This window comes from Prionailurus viverrinus, chromosome A2, assembly GCF_022837055.1.
Source record: "Prionailurus viverrinus isolate Anna chromosome A2, UM_Priviv_1.0, whole genome shotgun sequence".
NCBI classification, from domain to species: Eukaryota; Metazoa; Chordata; class Mammalia; order Carnivora; family Felidae; genus Prionailurus; species Prionailurus viverrinus.
In genome coordinates this window covers 155098298-155125970 of record NC_062562.1, presented here as the reverse complement: position 1 = coordinate 155125970, position 27673 = coordinate 155098298, and the positions used below count along the sequence as shown (strand labels likewise).

Below are 27673 nucleotides of genomic sequence, written 5' to 3'. Positions count from 1 at the left end.
AGTCCTTGCCCCCCAAGGAGCTCATAGCCTGATAGAAAATACAGATCTGTAAATGGGAACATAAAATTAGGGCATTTATAAGATCCAGAAGGAAGTAAAAATGGCAGAGATCAGTGTTGTCCATATTGCCCCCAAATGGGGAGACAGGTATTCTAGCCAAAGAAGGCCAAAACTTTTATATACTGATCCTTGGAAAAAGTCTAAAGTGAATTAATAAATGCTGTGGAAATTCAGGGAAGATTAAACCTGCTGATAAAGGGCTGAACATCTGGTTGCCACACCTGTACATGAAGGAGTTCAACAGATACTTCTGACATTAATGAAGAAAGGGAGGAAAGGATCAGCCAGACAGCTGGTGGTAGTGAACTCTAAGTGGAAGCAACACTTGAGTACATGTCTGGTTACATTAATTTAAGTTCTGGGGGCACAACAGCAACTAAGACCCAGTCCCAGCTTTCAAGGGTCACACAGTCTAGTGGGAGTGAAAGTTAGGTCATCAGCACACAGTGTGACCTCTGGCAAGCAGGGGTCACATTGGAGGCACACCTGCCTCAGTGCTTGGAAGAGAATAAAGGCTTCTCAGGGGTGGTGCTTCTCAAACTGAGTTCCAAAAGAGAAGCAGAAGTTAGTTCTGGAAAGTGGGTGGCAAAGGGGTGAGTGTGTACCAGGCAGAGGAACCTGCTTGTGCAACTGTCCAGGGGCAAGTCTGCTTGGGGAAACTATGAGCACTTGGCTACCAAATGTATGAAGTGGACCCAAGTGAACCCAATGATAAATGAGTCCACTGCATAATGCCGTGTTTTTAGTCTATGAAGTTATATGTTCAGGATGTAATTTGATCACTGTCCTATCCAGCTCAGAGTAGTAAGGGATAGATTTTAAAGGGTAAAGTCATAAGGTATGAAAGCCGCAAAATTTACTCTGAATTATTAGTTGCTGGGAACTTTTCATAAGCTAAAAATGGCTTTAATTTTTGTTAACTCTTCCTTTTCTCACTGATTAGGGGGGAAATGAAATAAAAATTGGCTGGCATATATTAGGCACTCAGAAAATATTCACCTAAGGGATCATATTTTCCAAAATTTTTGGGAAAATCTTGGAGATGTGGGAATTCAACAGATGTGACAGAAGGAAAGAAATGATACTAACTAGATTTTCTTGTTTTTAACCAAGAAGACCAAAATTTACTCAATATGACTATAAACAAATCCTTTTGTAAAATTTATGGCAAGTGTCATGGACTCTTGAGAATCCAGTGAAAGCTGCAGACATTCTCCTAAGAAACATGGACATTCACAGCATCTTGTATGCAATTTGAGGGGTTCTTTAACCCCTGAAACCCACTCTAGAGCAAAGCTTCTCAAATATAAAATGTGCTTATAAGTCACCTGGGTTTGAAGAAATAACTGCTGAGAGTTTCTCCCTTTTGGCAAAAGACATAAACTTACAGATTCAAGAAGCTGAGTGAAGCCCTAGGAGGAACCCAAAGAAATCCATGCCAAGACATTATAATTAAACTTTCAAAAATTAAGAACAGAAAAATCTTGAAAGCAGCTAGGGAAAAGGGATGGATTATTTGTAGGGAACACTAATTTGAAGGATGGCAGATTTCTCATCAGAAACCGTGGAGGCCAGAAGGAAGTGGTGTATTTTTCAAATGCTGAAAGAATAGGGCTGTCAATCATGAGTCCTATACCTGGAGAAAATATACTTCAGGGAAGAAGAAGAAACAATGGCATTGTCAGTTGAAAGAACACTAATAGAACCTGTCACTAGCAGATCTACCCTTAAAGAATGGCTAAAGAAAATTCTGCAAACAGAAGAGAAATAATAACAGAAGATAGCTTGAAACTTCAGAAAGGTAAGACTAACCTAGAATACCTAAAAAATAATAGACTAGCCTTCTCATGAGTTTCTTAAATCATACTTGATGACTGAACCAAAAATGATAACACCATCTGATGTGGGGTTTAATATACTTAGAGATAGTGCCTAAGGGGATGCCTGGGTGGCTCGGTTGGCTAAGCATCCAACTCTTGATTTCAGCTCAGTTCATGATCTCATGGTTCATGAGATCGAGACCCACATCAGGCTCTCAACTGCCAGTGCGGATCCTGCTTGGGATTCTCTCTCTTCTTCTCTCTCTCTGCCCCTCCCTCTCCCCCATGTGTGTTCTCTTTCTCTCTCTTTCAATCAATCAATAAACATTAATAAAAAAGAGATTGTGCTTGAGATAATTGTAGTTAAGAAATAAGGAAGGTAGGGGTGCCTGGGTGGCTCAGTAATTTAAGTGTCCAACCTCGGCTCAGGTCATGATCTTGTGGTTCATGAGTTTGAGCCCCTTGTTGGGTTCTGTGCTAACAGCTCGGAGCCTGGAGCCTGCTTCGGATTCCTCTCTCTCTGCTCCTCCCCTGCTCACACTCTGTCTCTACCTCTCTTTCAAAGATAAATAAACATTTATTTATTATTTTAAAAAAGTAAGGAAGATAAGGGAACCAAAATGGAAGTAAAGTTTCTTCATATCACTCAAAGTGGTAAAGCATCTATACCAGTAGACTGTGATAAATTACATATGTATATTTATGCAACCACTAATAAAACTATACAAAGTGATACACACAAAAAAATTTTTAGTGTCATAGAGGAATTCTAGAAAATGTTCAAGTAACCTACTAGAAGGAAATACAAGTGAAACAAGGAATAGAAGAATAAAAAACAAACACATTATTATAAGTATAATAATCAGATAACAAACTGGGATTTGTGGTGGTAGCTAAAGTAATTTTGAGACAGAAATTTGTAGCATTAAGTGCTATCTTAGAAAAGAAGAAAAATCTTTCTTTTTTCTTTTTTAGAGAGCAAGTAGGGGAGAGGGGCAGAGGGAGAGAGGGAGGGGGGAGAGAGAGAGAGAGAGATCAGGAGAGAATCTTAAGCAGGCTCCATGCTCAGCATGGAGCCCGATCTGGGGCTCAATCTCAAGACCCTGGGACACTTAGCCAACTGAGCCACCTAGGCACCCCCAAAAGAAGAAAAACTCTTAAATGAATAATCTAAGTACCTACCTCAAGCAACTAGAAGAAAGAAGGGCAAAAAACCCTAAATCAAATAGAAGGAAGGAAATAATAAAGAGAAAAAACGAATGGAATTGAAAACAAAAATTAATGAAACAAAAAATTGGCTCTTGGAAAAAAATCAGTAAAATTAATAAACATCTAGCAAGATTAATAAAGATAAAAAGAGACGAGATACAAATCACTAATATCAAGAATGAAACAGGGTATCACTACAGATTCTGCAGCCATTAAAATAGTAAGGGATGATATAGCTTTACGCTAATAAATTTGACAACTTAGAAGAAGTGAACCAATTCCTTGAGAAGCACAAACTACTAAAAATCATTCAAGATTGAATAAACAATGTGAATAATCCTATAACCATAAAAGAAATTGAATCCATAATTTTAAATTTCTTGGAAAAGACCTCTCCCAGCTCAGATTGTTTCAATGGAACATTCTACCATTTAAAGAATAATTAATAATTTCACACTATTCTAGAAAATAAAAAATGAAAGAACAGTTCCCAACTCAATTTATGAAACAAGTATAACTCTGATACCAAAGCCAGAAAAAGGCAGTACAGAAAAAGAAAACTGTAGATCAGTATTTCTCATAAATTTGGATACTAAAATCTTCAACCAAATATCAGCAAATTGAAACTTGCAATGTATAGAAATTACAAACCACAACTAAGTGGTCTTTATTATAGGTATACATGACTGTTTCAATATTTTTAAAAAAGTCAGTATGTTCATGGATTGGAAGACTCCACACTGTAAAGATGTCAGTTCTCTCAAAACTGATCCATGGGTTCAGTGCAATTCCTATCAAAAGCACAGCAAACATTTTTGTAGGCATAGACAACCTTTTTCTAAAATTTATATGGAAAGCAAAGGACTTAGAATAACTAAATTCATTTTGAAAAAAAAAAAAGTGAAAGGGGAGGAATCAGTCTACCAGATTCTAAGTCTTGGCTACACTAGTCAAGAATGTGTGGTATTGGCAGAAAAATAGACATAGATAAGTGGAGCAGAACCCAGAGATAACCCAGAAATAAAGAACCCAGAAATAGACCCACACAAATATTCTCCACTGATTTTTGACAAAAATACAAAAGCAATTCAATGGAGGAAGGATAGCCTTTTAACAAGTGCTGGAGCTGTTGATTATGTAGTGGCAAAAAACTGAGCCTCACCCTTTCTACAAAAATTAACTCACAGTGGATTACAGACTTAAATGTAAAACATGAAACTTGTAGAAAAAAAACCTTTGGGATCTAGGACCAAACAAAGGGTACTTAGCCTTGACACCAAAAGTATAATCCGTAAATGACAAAAATTGATCAATTTAACTTCAAAATAAATTTTTTTGCTCTCTGAAAACCCTATCAAAATGAAAAAACAGTCAACAGACTAGAAGAAAATATTTGCAAACCATATATCTGACAAAGGACTTGCATCTAGAATCTATGAAGGACTCTTAAAACTCAATAGTTAAAACACAAACAGTCCAATAAAAAATGGGCAAAAAGACAGGAACAGATATTTGACCAAGGAGAATAATACAGATGCCAACGACACACATGAAAACATGCTCAATCTCATTGTCCATGAGGGAAATGCAAATTAAAATCATAATGAGATATTGATATGCATCTATCAGAATGGCTAAAATAGAAAATAATAATAACATCAAATGTTGATGAGCATTTGGAGAAACCAGATCATTCATGAATTACATCTGAATGTAAAATGATACAGCCATTTTGGAAAATAGTTTGGAAGTTTCTTTCTTTTTTTTAAAAATGAGTTTCACAGCCGGCGTGGAACCCAACACAGGGCTTGAACTCATGACCCTAAGATCAAGGCCTGAGCTGAGATTGAGAGTCAGACACTTAACCAACTGGGCCACCCAGGAGTCCCATTTTGGGAGCTTCCTGTAAAACTAGGGAAAACTTACCATATAACCCAGCAAGAGCACTCCTGGGCATTTATCCCAGATAAATGAAAATTTATGTTCACACTAAAACATGTTCATGAATGTTCATGGCAGCTTTTTTTTGGTAATAGACAAAAAATGGAAACAACACAAATGTTCTTCAAAAGATGGAAGGTTAAACAAACGGCGATCCATCCATATAATGGAATATTATGTGGCAATAAAAAACCCCTCAAACTATTGATACATGCAATGATTTAACTGGATCACAAGGGAATTATGTGAGTGAGAAAAGCCAATCTAAAGAGGTGACACATGACTCTGTATAACATTTTTGAAATAACAAAATTGTAGAGAAGGAGAAGAAATTACTAGTTGCCAGAGGTTAGGGAAGTGAGTGGTAATGGGTTGGGGTGGCTCTAATGGTGGGGGCACTAGAGAGCCTTCTGGTGATGGGACAGTTGTGTATCTTGGCTGTGGTAGTGGTTACATATCTGACAGAATTACATAAAACTACACACACACACACACACGTGTGCGCGTGTGATCAAATGTGTGTAAAGCTGATAAAATCTGAATAAGCACTATGGGTTGTACCATTGTCATTTTCCCGGTTTGCTAATGTAGTTACGTAAGAGGTCATTACTGGGGGAGACTGGGTAAAAGGTACCCAGGACCTCTCTGTATGGATTTTTTTTGCAACTTCCTGTAAATCTATCTAATTTATCTAATTAGATAATTATTAGAAAATTATTAGAAAATAATTAGAAAATTATCTAAATCTAATCTATCTAATTATCTCAAAACAAAAAATGTTTTAAGTCACCTGGGAGCTTAATGAACAATTCTGATCCTCACCAAGTCAGATCTACTAGGCCTGGGTGGGGCCAAGAATCTGCATTAAATTTTTTTTATGTTTATTTTATTTTTGAAAGACAGAGATAGAGCATGAGTGGGAGAAGGGTAGAGAGAGAAGGTGACCCAGAATCCAAAGCAGGCTCTAGGCTTAGCTGTCAGCACAGAGCCCGATGAGGGGCTCGAACCCACAAACCATGAGATCGTGACCTGAGCTGAAGTCGGACGCTTAGCCAACTGAGCCACCCAGGCGCTCCAAGAATCTGCATTTTAATAGGCTCTCCAGATTCTGGTACCAGAAGACAACTTCCATAATCTGAGAAATACTGTCTGAAGGGAGTGATTTTCAGCCACAGTGGCTGGTCAAAACTGTCTGTTAAACACTCAGAAAATACAGCCTGGCTCCACCCAAACCTACCTGACCAGAATCTCTGGGGTGGAACCCAGTCCCCTTTATTTTCTAACAAGCTCCCCAGGGAATCCTGATGTGACCGACGGTAACCAGGTTGGCCACCCACAAACCCCAAGTTCAAAGCCCTGTTCCATATTTAACCCGAGTTCACATTCATTTCCTTATGTTCTTAGATCTAAAACACATGCATTTACACTGGGGTGCACACATATTTTGGTGATACATTTGTGTCGATTTAGTTATTGCTGAAATAATTTTACATGTAATCTGGATTTTTCAAAAAAACAAAATAATACTTCCACGTTCAAATGGAAGTTGTCCTTCCAAGCGGGCACCTTGGGAGTCTTTGTGCTTTTTTCTAGTAATATTGCTAATGCTAAAAACAATTTTGTCACAATTCCTTTAGAATTGCTTCAGAGCTGGTTTATGAACCTCATGAGAAAACTGGCCCCATTTTACATGTAAATTGTGTAATCTTGTGAATTTATATTTATACAAACACTCATCTATAGTTTGAGGAGCTCCTAGAAACATTTTGAACAGAGAAACATGTAATGAAGATTGTTTTTCAGGCTTTCCTTTTGGATGCCTGGGAAGGTTTTGGTGTTCCAGTCTACCCAGCCCTCCACTGGGAAGCACCCTCCCCATTCCATGCAGTACTGGAGGAGCTGTTGATTATAGCACCTTTCCATTCCACCCACCAAGTCCATCCCCAGGATCTGGTCATGGACTTGGACTCACAACCCAGGGATGCCCAGTATCTCATCTCCCTGGCAACAGTGACTGGTCTTGGGGTGGACACATGACCCAATGAGGGCCAGTTGGAATCCTTCATTGGATGTATATATGGAGGCTGCAGGGGGGAAACTTGGTCTTTCTCCTGGAGCTGCTGAACTGGGGATGAATGAATACAGGGCTGTTGGTGACCATCTTTCTACTACATGGTAGGAACTGTCTGCAGAAGGAGCTAACAGGGATGGGCAGAGATTAAGACAAACAGGGTGTTGAGGGAGTACTAAGTCCAATTCAAGTCTCCACCTGCTGCGGTCTTCCTGGATCCTCTAAGCTTAGGTTAGCTTTTGTACTTAAGTTCATTTGAGTTGGGTTTCCATCATTTGTAATCCAGAAGTCCTAACTCATATGGCGCCCCCTTTCCTTCTCAACTTTGTGAATACCCGATGCCATCCTGCCTCTCAAAATGTACTTCCCCAAGAGGGCTTGATCTCAGCTTTGTACATTGGTGTGACGGTATGGGGGCGTCTTAGTGCTTCCTGAGATGGGGTGACATACTGGAAAGTAATAGGCATGGGAGCCCGGGAGGCTAGATCTGGGATCATCCAGTGCTGTAACTCATTCAGACAAACACTGCAGGTGAACTCTGCAAACACCCTGTCCCTCAGCGTCCTCGCCTCTGAAATATGGAAGTAAAACAAGACAATCTCTGCAGTCTGGTGTGGCCTTCAATCCTATAATTCCCATGAATTGACAAGGAAATTCCATCATGGTCTTTGAATTTTAAGTCTCCTCTGTATATAGTGTGTGAAGGAACTCCCTATGTCAGCAAAATCAGTTAGTAGTATTTGTATGGGTTGAGGACCCTCCTCAGAACCCTGAAGCTGACCGCAGCTATTGGCCTTTATTGAGTGCTTACTACCTGCCAGGCCTCGTTCTAAGCACCTTGCTGTATTAACTCGTTTAATCCTCATAGAAAATGGATGGGGTAGTTATTATACCCACTTTTCAGAATAGGAAACTGAGACCTAGAGAAGTTGCCCAAGGGGAGGACTTGATCCGAGCCCGACAGCTGTGGAAGCCCGAGCCCCTCACCACTGCCTGTGCTGCCATCTGTTCCAACAGACACCCTTCTCCCAGGCCGACGCCCCGGTGTGGTGTGGCTCCAGTGCTGAGCAGGTGTGCAAGAGGAAGCAGCCAGAAGCCAGCTGTGCCGCCACTGTCTTGTAAAGGAGGAAACTCAGGGCGGCTTCTTGCTTCATGGACCAGGACCCCTTCTCCAGCCCAATTACCAAGGTAACTGCTTGCTTCACCTCTTGGTAAAAGTTCTTAGCCAATTATATTAATTTATATTTATTTATGCACATAAGAATTTGCTTATTGAACTACAAAGCACCTGCTGGAAGAGAATATTTGGGCAAATCAGTGACGTGTTGTGTGAACAAGAAGACCCACTTGTCTGACTTGTTTAATTATCAGATTTCTGTGTTGTTGTTGTTGTTCTTCTTCTTTTTTAACTGACCAGTCAGTTCAATCGAAATAGGTGACAATTGTCTTCTGGGACCCGAGGCAGGGTAGACAGCTGGTATGAGCCCATGGGTTGCCTGGCCCTGTTCCAGAAGGCTTGCCCCTGTCAGGGGTGACCTAGCTATCAGGGCTGGTCATCAGTGGCAGCTACGGGAACCAACACGAAAGGATGGCCATGTTACACAGCTGAACAGACGAGCACATTGTCAAATAGTGCATGTGGTTGTGTAAATAAACAATAGTCTACCTGACTGTTCATTCAACAGGCATTTATTGAGCACATACTCTGTGTCAGGTGCTATGCTAAGGCATGGTAATAATGCCCCTGGGAAAAGTCTAGAGGAAGATATCTTAGCTAACAGTGCACGTATCTGGAGCAGGAAATTACGGGAGACTTGTACTTGTCATTGTGTATTTCTTTAACATCCCAGTATTTTATAATGAGTGCCTGTAACTTTTGTATTAAGAAAAAGAAGGAAAAAAAAAAGGGTTTCTCACTGGATCGGCCCCACTGCGTCTTTCAAGAGTCAGGGTGGGGGGTCGGCAGTGGTGCAGCTGCTGGAGCTTGGGTTCAAGGCCCTGCCCTGTGATTTAACAGCTGTGTCACCTTGAGTAAACTGCAACTTTCCTGCACCAGTTTCTTTAATGAAAGAGGCTGTTATGAGGGTCAGATGAGAAATAGGAGAATGCTTTGTCTGCAATACCACATTTTAGGTAAATGCTGGTCATGATAACCTCTCCATCAGAAGCACAGGGCCCCTGTGGGTCCCAGAGGGCATGCCGCACCCTGCTAGAGCCACTTTGTAGAAGCTGAAGAGGCTGGATGGGAGCTGCCCCTGGGGAGATCAGGTGACTTGCTGACCTCCCTCCCCCCAAAGTCCTCAGAAGGAATCTGAATGCTCCACCAGAGATTCCTGGTTTCCAGGTAGAGACTGAAGAACGGATGAAGGCCTTCAGTGACTCTGGCAGCTGCTAAACATCAAGCCTCTGATAAATCCTTGCCTTGGTGACAGTGTGATTTCCCAGCAGATTGAGGATGCTCAAAGGATAACTGCTGTCCTGGCCTTAAGTCTGACCTCTGGTCTGGAAGTGGAGGGAGCTCAGTGCAGAGAGGGGGCCTAGACTCCGGGCAGGCACAGTTGTGAGAGTCTCAGACTCTCAACTTCCAGAAAGTTCTTAGAAAGGCTAAGTAGAGGTCCAGGAGTACTAGGGCATTTGGCTTTCCTAGGGGCTCCCCTGGGCGGGGCAGCTGGCACAGTGCTAGAAGGAAGAATGGCCCTAGGAGTCCTGGAGGTCTGTCCCTGCTCAGCTCACTGAGGCATCTTGCTATCGGTCTGTCATTAGAGCTGAGGAGGCCTGTGTTAGCAGAGGCAGAGCAGACTCAAGCTGCCAGGGATACTTTTCTAGAGGAGTGGTGACAGAGTCACAGGCCCATGGAGTCTGGAATCACTGGGAGCAAGGAGTGGGTCACCTGCGCCGGAAAGCCTCAGGGTGCTCACGCCTTGGGGCTGACCCTGACCTCAGACCCAACAAAGCCTATGGCCTGAATTGGCCCTTTATCAGCCCTGCCCCTCTTCAGCGGGGTCTGGGGCCTGCTCAGCTCCTTCCTCCTGCCCTTTTCCTACTGGTAGAGTCTCTGGTCTCTCACTTCCTGGCTGGACTTTGGATCTCCCACTCAGAGACTTACGTCTCCATCATTCTGGCTTATCTCCCCACCTGCTGCTCATCTACACATGGCTCTGACTCAGTTATCCATCTAGGACTTTGTAAACCGCAAATCCAGTTGTACCAGTCCTTTACTGAAAACCCTTCAATGGTTGGTCATCATCAAGGGCTTTGGGAGTCTTCAGCTCTCACAATCTGGCCCCTGCCTTGTTCTTCCGCCTTGTCCCTCCATATTCCCCATAACCCCAAGATCCGCTACTGATAATCCCGATTCACTGAAACCCTCCATCATCTCTCACCTCCACACCTTTGCACATGCTGTTCCCTGCTTTCCTGGAACAGCACTCCTTCTCAGTTTCCTGCCTGGTGAACCGCTAGTGGTTCTCCACTAATTGTAGTGAGATGGGTTTTTTTTTTTTTTTTTGGCTGTCTTTCCACTTGATTGTGAGTGCTTTAAACAAAGAGATCTTACCTTTTTTTCTCTTTGGTGTCTAACACTGAGACTACAGTTTTGGGCAAGCCGTAGGAGTTCCGTAATGTTAACAGAGCGTGTGTATTAGTCCCAACCTCTAATGCTGCGAGGTTGAGGCGCCGTCTTTCTTACTAGGACCTCTGCAGTAGCCCCCAGTTGGCTGTGCCTCCAAACCAACTCCCCCCTCAAGGCCAAAACTACCTTTGAAAATAGACGCTGACTATGTTGTCCCACACCTGATAAACTTCTAATGTTTCTCCATTGTTTGAAGTAACAAGTCTAAGCTTCTGGGCCTGTCATGAGGGCTCCCTGCAGGAGCTCGTAACCTCTCTCCCTGCCCTGTTCCCCTTCCACCAAGGTTGCCAAACCTTCTCAATTCATGGCACCCTTAGGGACTCATAGCAGTAGCTTTTCATAGTCCCCCAAGGCCAAAGGAAGTACCCAAGAGTCTCATTTTTAAGCAAATTACCTCCAAACAACTCAATGATTATTTGTATTCTAACAGTGGACTTTGGAAAAAGGAATACACATAAATTGAAGGTGCTTCTCACAGTGACCAACAGATGTCACTGTGTTCCCCATGAATATTAAAATATCCCAGGAAGCCCCTATAAATTCACTGTGGCACCCTGGGTTGCCTTAGCACATGGTTTGGGAACCACAGCCACATACAGTTGCTATGAAAAAGGTTATCTGTGGTTCCCCAAATTCGCAGTTATCTCCAGGCCCCATCTTATGCACCCAATTTTCCCTCTGATGTCTTGTCTCCATCTTGTTAGTTTGGAAAACCCTCTGTGATTAGTCGGGCCACCTGTTCCCTCTGCTGTGGAGCCTTCTCAGACCCCTCACTCCTTGCAGTTTCCACAGCACCTGGTCCACCCCTCCACTGATTTGCATCTCATTCTGTTTTATTTGTTGATGGGCTCCTTACTACTATGAATTCTTTGAGGACAAAGCCCTATCCTTTTTTTTCCCTTGCATCCCCGAGAAGCTAGCAGGGCACCTCACACATCATAATAAATGGAGGGATGGTCCTGAATCTGCCTTTATAGTTCTGGGAAATCACTTGGTATCCTGCTGACTTTTCCAACTCCTGCTCCAGGCTGATCTGAAGCCAGACTTGAAACTCCAGAACCTTGTTTCTCTTTCCTCACCTTTATCCGGCATTCCAAAAGCCACCTGGTTCCTGTTCCTTCTAAAATCTGTGGCCCACCCTTGCTATTTATCTTCCACCACTATGGAGGAGGCATCTACCTGCAGGGCCGCTTGGCTGACTTCCTCACCTGTGTGTCTGCCTTCGTGACCAGCACTGGTGATCTCGGTTCTGGCTGTGCACAGTCCCCTGGGGGGCAGCTGAGCACGCAGAACCCTTACATCACCTCCGCACTGCAACTCCATGGCTCTGCCAGATTTCATTTGAATCAAAGTTTCCATTACATGGTGGCACCAAGATGAGCTGCTCAGATTCCCCCTTTGGAAAAGGACCTGTCCAGCCAATGAGCATGTAGTCACCAGAGAGCCTCCAGTCTCCCTTCAGGACCACGGGTCAACGTGGACCAAGCTGATCCACCTTTGTCCCCACGTCCAGATGTCAACTTCTCTTGCTCCAACCATTCCCACCCCAGGGTCTTTCCCTACTGGGTGGAATACTCTTCCCTCTTCCTCCTCATCTCCCTGCTATCATCCCTCAAGACCAAGCTCAAGTACCACCTGCTCCTCGAAGCCTTCTCTGCCTTCACTGGTCCATGATTCTACCCAATCCATGGCTTCAGGTTGTCTGTTTAATCATGTATTCAGTCATTTACTACCTGGCATGTTGGCGTAACTTGGCCCTTGTCTGTGTTTTTCTTCTAAATCAGATGCCAAATTTCTTCAGGAAACAAGAAACAAGTGGTACTTTTTTTTTTTTTTTTGGAAGGGAGGGATGGTCTCCCCAGGGCCGTCAGCTCAGTGCTATCTATACATATAACCAAGACCGAAATATCTGTTGAGTAGACGATGCCTGGGGTGGAGCCAGCAGTGACTTCTTCCAGATAAGGGGAGAAATGTCCCCTCTGTCTTTGTGCCACTGGAAGACATGGACACAGACGCTGAAAAGAGTGTTGGAAAAGTGATAAAGAGGGTAGAAGGGAACATTCCTCCCAGGATGAGCCAAGAACAGATGGCAGAGACAGCATTGCATTTGGACTTTGGGCCCTTGAGTCTTGGGGGTCCAGTCCCTACACCTGGTAGATTTCCCAGGTAGCAGGTAGAAAACAGGTCTCACCACCCTTCTTTCAGGACCTTCTTGGCTACTGCCAAGAATATGCTTTGTCGATGCTGACGTGGGTTTCTAGTGGTGACAGTATGGGGTTAGTGAGGACTCTGCTGAGTTCACACAAGCCAGCTTGGAAAAGGCTAGGCAACCACAGCACCCCCAGAGAAGTCCATGAGAGACGGCCCTGCCCATGACCCTCCCTGCCTGTGTGCCCCACCCCCTGCCCCGAATATCCTTAACCCAACCCCACCACACCCATGGAAAACATGCAAATGTGTGCTCCTGAGGGGCCCAGGTCCATGGCAATGGCACAGTATGAACGTGGTGGCAGGGTCCCACCCCAAGGCCTCTGCTGCCAAAGGACAACCCCAGGCCTGGCAGCCAGGAGACACAGGTTCAAGCAGTGCTCCATTTTTCGTGAGTTTCTGGCTCTGGGGCAGGAAGTTAATTTCTCCCCCTGATCCTCAGCTTCTTCACCTATAAGATGAAGTGGCCCTTCCAGTCCTGGTGAGTTGTGACTCTGCCAAGCTACAGTCGAGCGTTCTCCAGAACAGAGCTATGGTGAAAAAAGGGAACTGGACAGCAAGGGGGAAAATTATCTGAAACAAACCTATAACGATAAACCTCTCTACACTATTGAATATACCCGCCCATTTAATTTATTCAGTTAATAAAACTTATTCCCCAGAGGGGGACAGGCAGAGGTAAGCTACAAACCAGTTTGCCTGTGTGAGTATGGGTATAGACGTCTAGCTCATAACAATAAAAAAAAGAGTAATTAAGAGATGTATTGAAGTGTATAGAAATCCTGAAGGACACTGAAGAGTCCAATCCAAGTTACTGTCCTTGGTGCAAATTTAATTCAGTAGGGAATAGATAAATAGAAATACAGAAAAAACAAATTCAGAACAGATGTTAGGCAAGCAATTTTTTTCACAGTAAGAATCATAAACGTGAAGAGGAGCCTATAAGGCAAAGTTGTTGATGCAAACAGCATCAAGCTACTAAATAAATAGTTAGATAGCACCGCAGGGACAAAGAAACATTAAAATAGTCATTTGGCTGTCCCTGAATATTTGCGCCCACACAGTTATGCCCAGGCATGTAGATTCCTGGGCATTGGAGGGGGCTGTGTGTGTGTGTGTGTGTGTGTGTGTGTGTTCCAGTGGGTGTGTGTCCTGTTGCAGAGAGTACGTGCGGGGCATATTATTTGTGTGAGACTCTGTAGCAAAATCTCCTCTCTCTGAAAGACATGTGGACTTAGAATATGAATAGCAGGGCTTAACAAAAGCTAGAGTCAGTTCTAGAAAGACAATGAGGTAGGGGAGGAGCCCCAGGAACAGGGAGGGGCGTGAGGTCCTGGGCTAGGTATCAGAGCAGGTGTGTGGCTCTGAAGAAAGGAGAATTCAAAGGCAGAAGGATTTTAGACACAGCTGGGGTAAAACAGGGGCAGGAAAAGAAAATTAAAGCCCAGATCATAGTGGTTTAGAGAAGGATGATTGTTCTAGCCCAACCTCCCCATCTCATAGCTAGGAAAATAAAGGTCCCCAGAGGTAAGGTGACTGGTGGGCACCACATGGACACTTGCCATGGCCAGGAGGAGGAGAGGGGACAGGAATTCCCTGGGAGATGGGAAAAGCTAGAGACAGTCCTGCCCAGCTTTCCTGAGGACCCGCAGCAGAAAGGAGTGAAACTCGCCTTACACCTGGCTAGGGACCGACAGCCCCCGAAGTTGGCATTATCACAGGGTGCCTGCTGGTGTAAGAAGACCTTTCAAAGACTGAGCTGAAGAGTGGAGGAATCAACCCCACTCCCTGGGCAGGCTTCACTGATAGTTCCTTTGATTCTCATGTCAGACCTGTGAAGTAATAGGCACTCAAGTACTTTTTCAGGGTTGAGGATGATGGTTAAGTCACTTGTTCTAGTCCCATGGCTGGGAATGGCTGAGCTACGACCAGAACCTATCTAGATCTGGCTCCCAATCCAGTATTCTTTCTGGCACCCTGGGGAGACACCCAAGGGTTAGGCTAGGAGAAGGTTGGCCCCTCGGGAGGGGACATGGGTTAGTGGCCCCCTAAGAGCCTGATGAATGATCTAAGTGGGGGGAGCCCCACTAGACCCCTCCACCCCAAACCTTGATTTTAGTGAGAGACTTTCCCCAATTCCTTTCATTATGTCCCAAAGAAATAATACTAATCACCAGAATCATCAAAATAACAAGACTTTACTGTTGAGGTTTTGCCCTGAAAGGCATGTGTGCAGAGGTGGCAGAGGTGATTTCTCCAGTCATTCAGCAAACACGTCCTGAGCACCTTTTCTGCGTCCAGCACTGTTGTGGGCGCTGGGAATATCCCAGCAGGGAAGAGACGGACTTTATGTCCTCACAGAGCTTGTGTGCTGGCAGGAGCACAGGGCAATAAACAAATAATGATGTGAGCTATCATTAGGGGCAATGTCCTAAGGCAGGAGTGTTTGACGCATGAGAGCATCCGAGGAACAATAATAAGGGACACTGGAACAGAAAAGGCTTTGGATTAATAAAGAGAACCAGGGGTGCCTGGCTGGCTCAGTCGGCGGAACACGCTACTCTTGATCTCAGGGTTGTGAGCTCAAGCCCTACATTGGGCATGGAGCCTGCTTGAAATGAAAAAACACTCTTATGTGGATCCTGAGAAACTTAACAGAAGACCATGGGGGAGGGGAAGGAAAAAAAAAAAAGGTTAGAGAGGGAGGGAGCCAGTACATAAGAGACTCTTAAAAACTGAGAACAAACTGAGGGTTGATGGGGGCTGGGAGGGAGGGGAGAGTGGGTGATGGGTATTGAGGAGGGCACCTGTTGGGATGAGCACTGGGTATTGTATGGAAACCCAACTTGACAATAAATTTCATATTTAAAAAAAAAAAGAAAAAAAGAAAAAACAAAACAAAACCTGCACAGCCCTGCACACATCTCTGGCTAACCATGTATTATTCTCGTCATAAAGTCCCTTATGTTTCCATATAAATTGAGGACAATGCAGTCAGCCCAGCCAAACCCGCAGGGTTGTTGAGGTGGTCACGTGAGATACTGTATTGAAAGGACAAGATCCAGATAGAACACCAGAAAACAGTTATGGATTAATATTTACTACATAAGTGGCCCCAGGGAACAAAGATATATGTCTCTTACAGTACTAGAAGCAAGATACATGCCCGTAGAATGCGCACGCAATTCCATAAAGCATCTGTGAAAGGCTCACTGCAGCATGGCTTTCTGGAGGCCATTGGGTGTCCCCCCCTCCAGGAGAGTGGATGGGCAAGATGGGTGGGGGCACCCTGAGGAGGGACAGGCAGTGGTTACAAGCCACAGACTCTATGGAGCCCAGTGACATGACAGTCTGCAAAGCATAGCACTAAGTGAAAAAACCAGAGTGTGGAATGAGGACACTACCATTGGTATTAGCTAAAGAAAATACATGCAAACACACAGTTTGCAAGAACATGTACGTGTTAAGGACAATGGTATGGTTGTCTGTTGGAGAGAGAAAGGGAATGAGAGAAAGGTATGAGGATAAAAGAGAATAAATAAACATGCAAAACATGTGGCAGTGTGTTTCCTGTTCTCCACGATGTCTCACAATGGACACACACATGCACACACATACGCATACACACACACACACACACACACACACACACAGAACCTTGAAATGGAGGCAATTAGTAATTGCTGGTTGCAACACAGGTAATTCACAATGGTGAAGTAAGCTATTCTTATCAATGGCTGTTTTTTATGTGGAATACGTTGGGATTAAAATGCTTCTATTTATTAGATCAGTGTTTTCTCTCAAAGCCTGTTCTCTATATTCTAGTCCCAAGAGATATTCTGGAAAACAAAACAAAACAAAAGTTCTGTGGCCAAATAGACCCTGCATACTATATTTCTCACTTGGAGATGTTCCAAGCACATTATTACATGAAAGGTTCTGAGAAGTCCTATAATAAAGAGACCTGTGTTCCTTTGACTAACCTAGTGTTTCTAGCATTTGACCAGGGGGAACTCCCCCTTTTTATTTTCCATGTAACAATTATTATTGTCCATGGAAATGGTCCAAAGGACACTCTGTGGGAAACAGCACATTAGATTGTTAAAGGATGGGAGGCCGGAGACTCCAGATTCCAAGCATATTCTGGGACCCACACCCTCCTGTCGCCTTCCTAATGTGACTCGGTGATCCTTAAGGTGCTTTGTTTCTAAGCCACCCAGGACCCCATGTCTCATCCGTAACTCCGACCTGTTGTGGCAAAGGTGGAATTGTCTTTCCCTCGGCCATGCTCCCCCTCCTCTGTAGGGGGGAAATAGCCATCTTGTCTCCCAAACTCAAAGCCAGCTTTGGTGATTAATGTGGACTCGTGTCTTATTCCTTAGAATGGACAAGTTGTTCAGTTCTGCTGCTACATGACGTTTTCTGTATAAAATTTTCCTTCTCCTTTAGACCTTACATTTCTGATGACCCAAATCACTGTTATGGCTCACCTGGGCTATTAGAATGATTGTTTGTTTGTACATTCCATCCCCACCCCTCCCCCACCCACACATCTTGCCTTCTGTCTCTACTCTGTACCTCTACACAACTTCCTTCAAGTAACCGACTTCCTTAACACCACGGCTTAGGTCTGTCTCCTCTCCTGCACTGTCAAGGTTGTGCTCCCCATCAGTGCCCCAAACATCACATTTGCTTAGCACATCCTCGGCCTGCACTCTCCCTTTCTCTATCTCAGCCAAAACCCTGACACTTTCTCCAAAGCTTTTACATCTGGGTGTGTGTTCCTCTCTACAGGCCACCTGTCATCTCTCCTTGACGTGCATGGCTGTGAAGCCAGTCAGCCTCTCAGTGAGTGCACACTTGGTGCAGAGACTGTGGGGACAAAGGGGAACTTCAGTGTGCCTCCTCGAGTAGCAAACAATCACAAAGCCAGAACGCAGGCCTCTGCCATAGCTGGGCAAATAACAAGCTACACATTGCAAGGCCACGATCTTGACAAGTTAGTTCAGGTAGAAAGCCCAGATAGTGAGGGGCCAGTGCCAAGGAGAAGAGAAGTGGCCCTGCGAACGAGAAAGTAGAAGTCAACAGGAGTCCCAGACACAGAGGACTAAATTTATATGAGACACAAAGGCCACAATGACCTGGTGGGAAAGAGGAAACTTGGAGGGAACTGAAAGCAGAATTGGAAAGCAAAGGCATAAATTGTAAAGGGTTTGGCAGGGAGTGAGATAAGGGGAGAAGGGGCTCCGGGAGGGACTACTGGGAATTTATTAAAACGAACTGAATTTATGGTGCAGTTCAAGTATTTGTTGATAACAGGGCTAGTCTGGTAAAGAATGTGCTCACTGGCGTAGAGTCAACAGGAAGTCAGGGCAAGATGGCTGGGGCCATGCATTCCAACGAGGATTGTGTGGTTCACATTGACCAGTTGGATTCCAGAGCACAAGGAGAACTTCAAACCTCTTCAGGAGTTCACGCTCCAGGTTTGAAGGCAAGAAGGCATGGCCACTTAGCCATGGTTAAAGGGAATAATAAAGCGCTGCCACAAGATGTTCTCCAAATGGAAAATGGTGCGGTCACTACGGCAAACAGTACGGTGGTGCTTCAAAAAGTTAAAAAAAGAATTAGCATGTGATTCGGCAGTTCTACTTCTGCGTATGTCCCTGAAAGAACTGAAAGTGAGGTCTCGAAGAGCTGCGTTGTACACCCATGTTCATAGCTGCGTTGTTCACAACAGCCAAAAGGTGGAAGCCACCCCAGTGCCCACAGACAGATGCGTGGATGAACAGAATGTCCATACAGTAAAGTATCATTTGGCCCTAAAAAGGAAGGGCATTCCAACACATGCTACAACATGGGTGAACCCTGAGGACATTATGCTAAGTGAAGTAAGTCTGTCAAAATCATAAAGCCAGAAAGTAGAATGGTGGTTGTCAGGGGCTAGAGGAAGTGGGGAATGAGGCATTGTTGTTTAATGGGTACAGAGTTCGTTTTTCAAGATTAAAAGGGTTCATCTAGAACCCATCTAGAGATGGGTGGTGCGATGGTTGCGAATGTACTTAATGCCACTGACCTGTACACTTACAAATGATTAGGGTGGTGACTTTTGTGTTGTGTTTTAGCACAATAAATAAAAAAAATCCCTCCAGCCAAGTGTCCTTCATGCATATGCCATCCTCAGTACCTGGATATGACCAGGGATCAGGGGACCCATTAATGCCACAACCGTGGGATGTGGAGGCATGATGACCCTTTCTGTTGAGTCAGATGGAATCTTTATTCTGTGGGTGTCAGTTGTGGGGTCTCAGACACTGAAGCCTGGTACTCCTTAACAAGTACGGATGTGGGGGAGGGTAGAGCTCAGGATGCTAAGTGTCCATTCAGGAGATAAAGCATCATGGTGGGCTCGCAGGCTAAGGAGGACAAAGAACTGGGATGGTCCAAGGAACCCAAACTCTACCAGAGTCATCTAAGACTTTGGGGAAGCAGTTAAGAATCTTTAGGCTGGAGTCTTTGGGAAAAATCCAGTGGCCATGTCAGTCATAAGACAAAACCTGTGGTCTGGCAGTGAATCAGAGAAGAGAACTTGGACAGTTACAGATGCCCTTCAAAGGACAGTGGAAGGTCCACTCAACGATGGCCTCTCTGGTGGTTGATATACACTGGGCACTGCATTAGCAATGGAGGAGATGGAGGAGGGTGACCCCGAGAGGACCTGGCTTTCCTTCCCCAAGGGTCCTGTTGGGAAAGGCAGTAGTCTTGATCAATACTTGTATGCCCACTTCCTCTATGGCCCGAGTAGTATCAGGCAGTGCTGGCAAGTGTTGTAACACAAAAGACCACACTCACCATGTCTACCTAACACGTGGTAATGGGCCATCCACCAGCCAAAGGCCCAGGGCAAAGGTTATAAGTTCCTCTTTAAACAGAGGCAAAAATAGCATCATCTGCTAACAGTGCCTCCTTAGTGGTTAATGTGGGGAGCCCGAAGAACATGCCAGAGAGTCAGGCCTTTGTAAATAGACCAATACACCCAGAACCTTACTCAGAGTGGAAAACTTTGTATAATAGGTTGCAAAATTCTTGCAGTTTTGGGGTGTGATGGGGGAGAAGCTGTTAGGGGCATGGTCTTGAGATGCAAACAATAATCAGGGAACCTATTTTAGTAATTAAGTTGCTATGGTGTGCCCCAGGCATGCAGGCATCATAAAACCTGGAAGTCCCTTGCTAGGAATTACTTCGTGTGCACAGCTGTGGAAGTGTTACACATAAGACTGACCAGGAATAATCGGAATGCATAGTAAATAACCCAAACTCTAAAAGATTTTAAGAGTCCCGTGGAAGAAAAAAGAGTATGGTCCATTTTAAAGACAAAATCTGATAGTTCAAAATTTAGTAGAATTTCAAATGTGTGTGATGATATGTGATTTTTGTTTGTGTGAAAGTTTGTAGTATGTATCTAGACTTATTAGTTATTTAGATGCCTTTGCCTTTTGCCCTACATGAGTAACAAGATTTAAAACTGTTGTTTTTTATTTTTTAACCATTCAAGTGTTCCAAGAACTTGAAAAAAGTTTCTCTGCTCCCAAAATAATGATAAAGAGGAACTTTAAGTTCTGTGTGAATCGGGAATTAGTTGCTCCTTTGTATTGAGTAATAACTTCTTTAAAATCTTGAAATCAAAGATGGTTTGTCACTCTTCTTTTTGGACAGAATAGGAATGCTATTTGCATTCTCAATTAATTAGGGTTGCGAGCCATAAGAATTGGGTAAGTGTGTGCAATTTTTGAGATTATCTGTGCAAAACAGTTCTTGACAGAAGAGGTATGCGTAATGCCATGTGCTATCTGGACCTGCTTCCAGATGGGAGAATGCCTTGGCAAATGCCACAGTGATTCATGGCTAGGTTACATAATTCTATTTTGCATTTTGGGTTTAACAACTTGGATTTGTTGCAGGTACAATTCAATTAAATATGGAATTTATTATTTGAAAATATCAGCTTGAAATAGAGGTTTTATGCAATTTCGATCTGAGATGTTCTGTTCTTTGGGGGCGCATTTGTGCAGGGCCGTTATCAGGGAGGTAAAGAAGTTGTTGATGCCATATTGGATTTTCACTGATGGAGAATGAGCTCCCTTCTACCTTGAACCTGCTATAGTGGTAGATTTCGGAAACATATGTCAAGGAATGTGAAACTGAAAATCTAAGGCTGACTTCCCTGCCTCTGAGACCCTGCACTCTCCCCAGTCAAGTGCTCATTCCCCACCTGCAGTCCAGCCTGTCCCCTGAAGTGGAACAACCCCCAGCATCCTCAACCTTGATCTGTTCCAGCCAGGATAGATCTTTTGTCCCCAGCTGATAACAGGGTTGGGTCTGGTTTCTGCATCCTGGGCCTCACATCATGCTCCCAGTCTTAGGACTGAGTGCCTGTACATGATTTGTCCCCACGCCTCTCCCCCTGAGCTGCTGCATGCCTCCTGCCAGACTCCCAGAACACCCCCTCATTGGGCCCTACTGTCCACTGACAGGCCTTCTTGACTCCTGCTTGCTGGCCTGATTACTGTCCAACTGACACCTTCTCTGTGGGCAGCGTTCTCCTGAACTGTCCACGATGGCCAGTGTCCGCTAGAATGGGGAACTGCTGATTTCTTACCCTTTAAACATGGTGCTTTGCTCATCAGCTGGACCCTGCTATCAACACCAACAGGCTGGTCAGTTTTCCATACCTGGACACCCCAGTGAATGGGGCCACTTCCAGTTTCTAGGCCATTCCCTCTGCTGCCCTATCCACTAGAAGTAAGCAATGATGGCCATAACAAGCTAAGACAGGATTTTTGCATAAATTACTTAGGTATTTATCCTCAGTGCAAAAATCTTCACGAGAGATGTTTTAAATTGTCAACCGATATATTGTTAAGCTTTTTTAGCTTGAAAGATTCTGTGTTAAGACTGGGAAGTAATTTTAACAATGCCTGAACTTATGATTTTAAAGAAGGAAGGTGCTCTTGGGCAGCCAGTGCTGGCCCTGTTTCTACAGTCAGGGACCGGAGCCCCGTTTCCAGAGGAACGGTTTCGGCTTACATTCTACTTCAGCTGCCGATCTGGTCAGAGATTTCCCAGAGTCTTAAACCACCACAAAAACAGGGGCTTATAAAAATGTTCAATTACTGGTGCACCTGGGTGGCTCAGTCAGTTAAGCATCCGACTTCAGCTCAGGTCATGATCTCGTGATTCATGAGTTTGAGCCCCATGTCGGGCTCTGTGCAGACAGCTCAGAGCCTGGAGCCTGCTTCATAGATTCTGTGTCTTCCTCTCTCTCTACCCTCCCCAGCTTGCTCGCTCTCTCTCTCTCTCTCTCAAAAATAAATAAACATTACATTTAAAAAAAAGTTTTCAATTGCAGACTCTTGGGGTTGAGCCTTCAAGCAAAGGGCTTCAGGCATCATCTGGCCCTTTGCTTTTCAAATTGCTCATCTTGACTTACTAGTGGTTATAAAACCGATTTAGGGAGTTGTGACCACCTTGAATTTTTTTTCATGAAATAATAGAATAGTTCAGTGTGGATCTTACAGTAAATTAGATATTCTTTTGTAAGACTTTTATTTCAGGTGTGTGTGTGTGTGTGTGTGTGTGTGTGTGTGTGTGTGTGTCCTGGACCACAATGTAAAATATATAATTCACTGAGGCTCATAATTAAAGTGTTGAAGTCCACATCCCTCATTTTATTTTGAGAAAACTGGGGCTTTGAGAAGCAGGGAGAGTGGCCTAAATCCATTAAGCTAACCAGTGGCAAATAGGAGAGTCGAGCCGGCATTTGAACTCCCATTTTCTATTGTAAGTTGGCATGCTCTGTTTGATGTTTTTTCCACCCAAGGAAGAGGAATTAACATAGGTTCTTGATCTTTAGGAGTGTTGGTCACAAAGATGTGCACAGTAGTAGTCCTACAGCAACTACCACCTACAGGTGGTCATTGAGTAAGAACAGGGGAAAGGAAGTGGTGTGAAATAGTGGGTAAAAGAAGAGATTACAAGTCCAAGAGGCACCTGGATGGCTCAGTCAATTAAGTGTCCAACTTTGGCCCAGGTCATGATTGCACACTTCATGGGTTCGAGCCCCATATCAGGCTCTGTGCTGACAGCTCAGAGCCTGGAGCCTGCTTCAGATTCTGTGTCTCCCTGTCTCTCTCTCTGCCCCGCCCCTGCTTGCACTGTGTCTGTCTCCCAAAAATAAATAAATATTTTAAAAAAATTTTTTAAAGAAGAGATTACAAGTCCAGAAATAAATGGGTAAACTTTAGAAGGGTCTTTGGATGAAGACTAAAATAAAAGGTGATCTTAAACCACAAGGAAGAACGGAAGCTTTGTAGTAATTCACCATTCGGTCTGACAAAAGACCAAGATAGGGATAGGAGAGGTGAAGAGTCTATTCAAGGTTATTCAAGAGAAGTGAGATGCTAATAGAATTCTTCTGTCCTTTTCCTCTTTTTTTTAAGTTTATTTATTTTCAGAGGGAGAGAGGGAAAGAGAGAATTTCAACCCATGTACCGTGAGATTATAACCTGAGACAAAATCAGGAGTTGGACGCTTAACCGACTGAACCACCCAGGCACCCCTCTTCTGTCCTTTTTGGTCCAGATTGCCTAGTTATCTTAGGACAATTGTTCCTTTGATAATTCTACCTATTGGGCTACAAGTTTCAAGTGGTGATAATTGTCACATATTTTCCTACTGACAATTTTCTTCCTTCTCTTAGAAGTCTCCTAGAAAAAAAAAAAACACCAGCCAATTATACCAGGGTATTCATTTTTATAAAATAATGTACTCCCCCCCAAAATGCAATACCAGTGTAATTGCTCATTTAAAAGTGGGCCCTTACAGGCTGAGTGTTAGCGATTAATCTATTGTGATCAGTGAGAATATGGATATTTAACTCACTGAATGATGGCCAATAGTTATTGCATACAGATCATTGGGTCTCATATTAATTTTGCTTTCAGACTCATCTTGCTTGGAAGTGGTGATTCTAAGCTTTTTTTCCCACACTTTTGTGAAAGACTCAACTTTTACCAAGCTAGGAGACCCAAATTTTGCCCCCTAGTCTGGCCTCATGGCCAGTAATGTAAATATAGTTGAGGATTTCTGTGCTTAATTCCAGGGCTTCAGGGATACCGTGTTTTCTCAGTGGTCATTGTAGTCTTCATTCTCATCGATTCCTCTTAAAATGGAGTCACATTTTTGGGTCAAACACCTAAATGAGTCTCATTGTGAGGCACACACTCCAAATCAGTGGCAGAAACTTCACTGTTTGACTCCTGTGCATCAGCACCTACATGGCTTTTCTGCAACTGTGCCTTCTTTCCCACCTGAGTCCTGCCATTCTCCACCATCTATGATTCTATTGAGCTCAGTCCAGCTTAAAAATGAGAACAATCGCCCCGTATCACTTGCCCAGTGTGAGTCTGAATGCTTGTATTTTCTTGAACAGAGCAATAGTTTCCACCCCACCCCATCCTCTGCCACATTTTCAAGCCCAGTGTGTTCAAGTGTCTTGTGTCTTCTTAGAGACCAACCAGGAGGCACAAGGGTGCAAGAGGGCTGAGTCTTTCAGAGCCCTCTAACTCTGATCTAGGGGAGTGGGCCAGCAAATGTCCCACACGTTGATGACCCAGCCATATGACTGAATTAAAGCAAACCATCTCGGCTCTGCCCTTTCAGCTGCACCTAAATAGTATACAAGCATGATGGCGAGAAGTTTTTGGATGGCACTCACTTCCGAAGCACACACTCTTCTAATGGCTGGCATAATGGAATCTGAGCTTTAAAAAATATTGAAATGACCTTATTATTTTCATTGCCTTTCCATATGTATCCTAAAGTTCTCAACTTCTTCACTGCCTGGTGACAAGGTGCTATTAGTTCATGTGTGTTAGCTAATTAAATAAAAACACTGCTAAAAACCTCCAAGTTGGACACATATGAGACAGCTTGATCTCCTGTGGGCATGAACCTTCTATCTAAGTGCCACGTCTTTTTAACCAAAGTCTTATTTGCTTGCTAAATTGATTTTTTTTTTCAGTCCAGGGACCCAAAGTTCCCTGAGAGGTAGATTGCTTCAGAGTCTGAGACTTGCAAAGATGCTCTTAGAACACTCGACTGCTGCTAGGTACCACAAGGTGCTACATGCATGATATCCAAACGAGGTTATTTGATGTAGCACGGCAAGTGCTCAGGCAGAATGGAGCACAGAAGTCAGAAATATATATATGAGAGCTAATAAATGATAAAAATGACATTCATTTCAGTTGGAAAAAAAATGAATTTCTAGATGGAACACGACCATCCAAAAAAAATAAAGGTGAATGCCTACTCCTGTCCTTCCCCTCAAATAAATGCCCGATGTACTAAATAACTAAAATTTTTTAAGTTTGTTTATTTATTTTGAGAGAGAGAGAGAGTGTGTGTGTGTGTGTGTGTGTGTGAGCAGCGGAGGGGCAGAGAGAGGGGGAGAGAGAGAGAATCCCAAGCGCTAGCTGTGCAAAGCCTGACATGGGGCTCGAACTCACAAACCGTGAGATTATGACCTGAGCCAAAACCAAAAGTTGGACACTCAACCGACTGAGCCACCCAGGTGCCCCTTAAATATCTAAATTTTTTAAATTAGAATAAAAAACACTAGAAAAGTAGAAGTTAAAAAATATGTCTGAGTAAGATACAAAATGTAGACATCATAAAAATTGATTAAATTGAAGAATAAAAAAATGTTTTCTGATTGCAAAAATGCACAATAAACAAAGTTAATATAAAGGAGGAAAATTTGCAATGTATATTAGATGTAAAGGGCTATTTTCTTTAATATATAAAGAGCTTCTACAAATAAATAGGGAGAAGATCTCTAACCTGATAGAAAGGTAGCAAAGAATTCTATAGAAAACAAAATACAATGGATTTTAAACATATGAAAAGATATTGAGGCTTGCTCACAATTAGGAAAACAGAAATCAAAACTACCATCACATGATAAAGATATAAAATCATGACCACCATATTTTAATGGTAATCACATGAGAGAACCAGGTGTTCTCATACACTTATTTATGAGAATGTAAATTGATACAACTCCTGGACAGAGCAATTTAAAATAAAATTTAAAAATGTAGATGATCTTTGGGACACCTGCGTGGCTCAGTCAGTTGAGGGTCTGTTGGTTTGGGCTCAGGTCATGATCTCGTGGCTTCAAGCATCTGAACCCTCCATCAGGGCTCTACACTGGCGGCATGGAGCCTGCTTGGGATTCTCTCTCTCTCTCTCTCTCTCTCTCTCTCCTCTCTCCTCTCTCCTCTCTCCTCTCTCCTCTCTCTCTGCCTTCCCCAACTCGTGCTATCTCTATCTCTCTCAAAATAAATAAACTTTAAAAAAAGAGAATAAACCTATTTTTTTAATGTAGATAATCTTTGATCTAATAATTTGTTCTAGGAATTTATCCTACAGACATACTTACACAAGACAGCAATGGTGTATATACGAGAATATTACCTGCAGTATTGTTTATAAGAACAAAAGGTATTCATCAACAGAGAACTTGTTTTTAAAATTAGGATACATCCGTACAATGGAATCCTTAAAAAATAGAATAGCATTTAACAAGAATGAATGTATTAAAATGGGACAATTTCACAAATATCATTAATGAAAAAAGCAAGATAAAGAACAACATCAATCATATATTATCCATCTGGGTATTAAGAAATTGATAACAGAGGTTGCTTCTGAGGAGTGGCTAAGGGCCCAAGGTGGGAGTCAGTTTTACTTTTTTCTGTATACTTGTTTGTACTTTATGAGTTATGTACAATGCGCATGCCTGCCTACTTACAACTTAATGTTCTAATGAGAATATATGAGATCATTTAACAAATCTGGCTTGATAAAGGGATACAAGAATGAGGGGCCACTAATCAAATGGAGGGGCATAGGTGATGGATGCCAAGAAGCATGAAAATCCAAGGGGGAGCTAAGTTTATACCAGAAATCAAGATCAAAGGGATGTGAAGGCAAGAAGAAATGGGGATGAGGCTAACTAAAAGCCTCATTATTTACAAGAGGGATGGTATGAGGGATAAGAAGCTTTATATAGGAGCCTTTAGGAGTTGCAAATGAGCTGAACTTAAGGTGCTGTAAGTATTTATAAGTAATTAATAGTAATAGCATAATAAAGGCTGTCATCCACTGGATTGTAAAGTCAGTTACAAATTAGAAGGGAAAATAATCTCCATCCTGTTTATATCCAATCGTATGGGGATTATGTTGATACCATTCTTTTAGGAGTTGGGAAGGAATATAAATCCAACTTGGGGCTCATGCTCAGACTGAAGAAGATAACCAGTAACCATTAATCGACTCAAGGTTATCTAAAGCAGTAAAGCCTCGCTCTCTTCCTATTATGTTGTCAACTCTGTGCAATTCAAAAGAATTCTAATCAAGTTTTGTGAATAAGAGCTGTATAGGTATGCATGCCAGTCCATCTGCTTTATATTCAAGTTCAAAGAAGGCAGAGACTACATGTGTAGTTTTATCTGCACAGAGTATGGCAAAGCAGGCTACATAATTAGATACTTGGTAAAGACATTTTGTTCTTGGTGGTGGTGGTGTTGGTGGTGATAATAAACAGTGATGTTGTCAGCCCTTCTTGGCAGAAAGCTTCTCTAGCAGTATCTTCCCCATGGCAGTGAGTGG

General features: G+C 43.2%; 1 protein-coding gene across 2 annotated transcripts in view; it reads right to left on the bottom strand.

The window, feature by feature from the left end:
- The window catches only part of TBXAS1 (thromboxane A synthase 1), a 154963-nt gene that overhangs the window by 85945 nt on the left and 41345 nt on the right, over positions 1 to 27673 (bottom strand). The window lies entirely within an intron of this gene.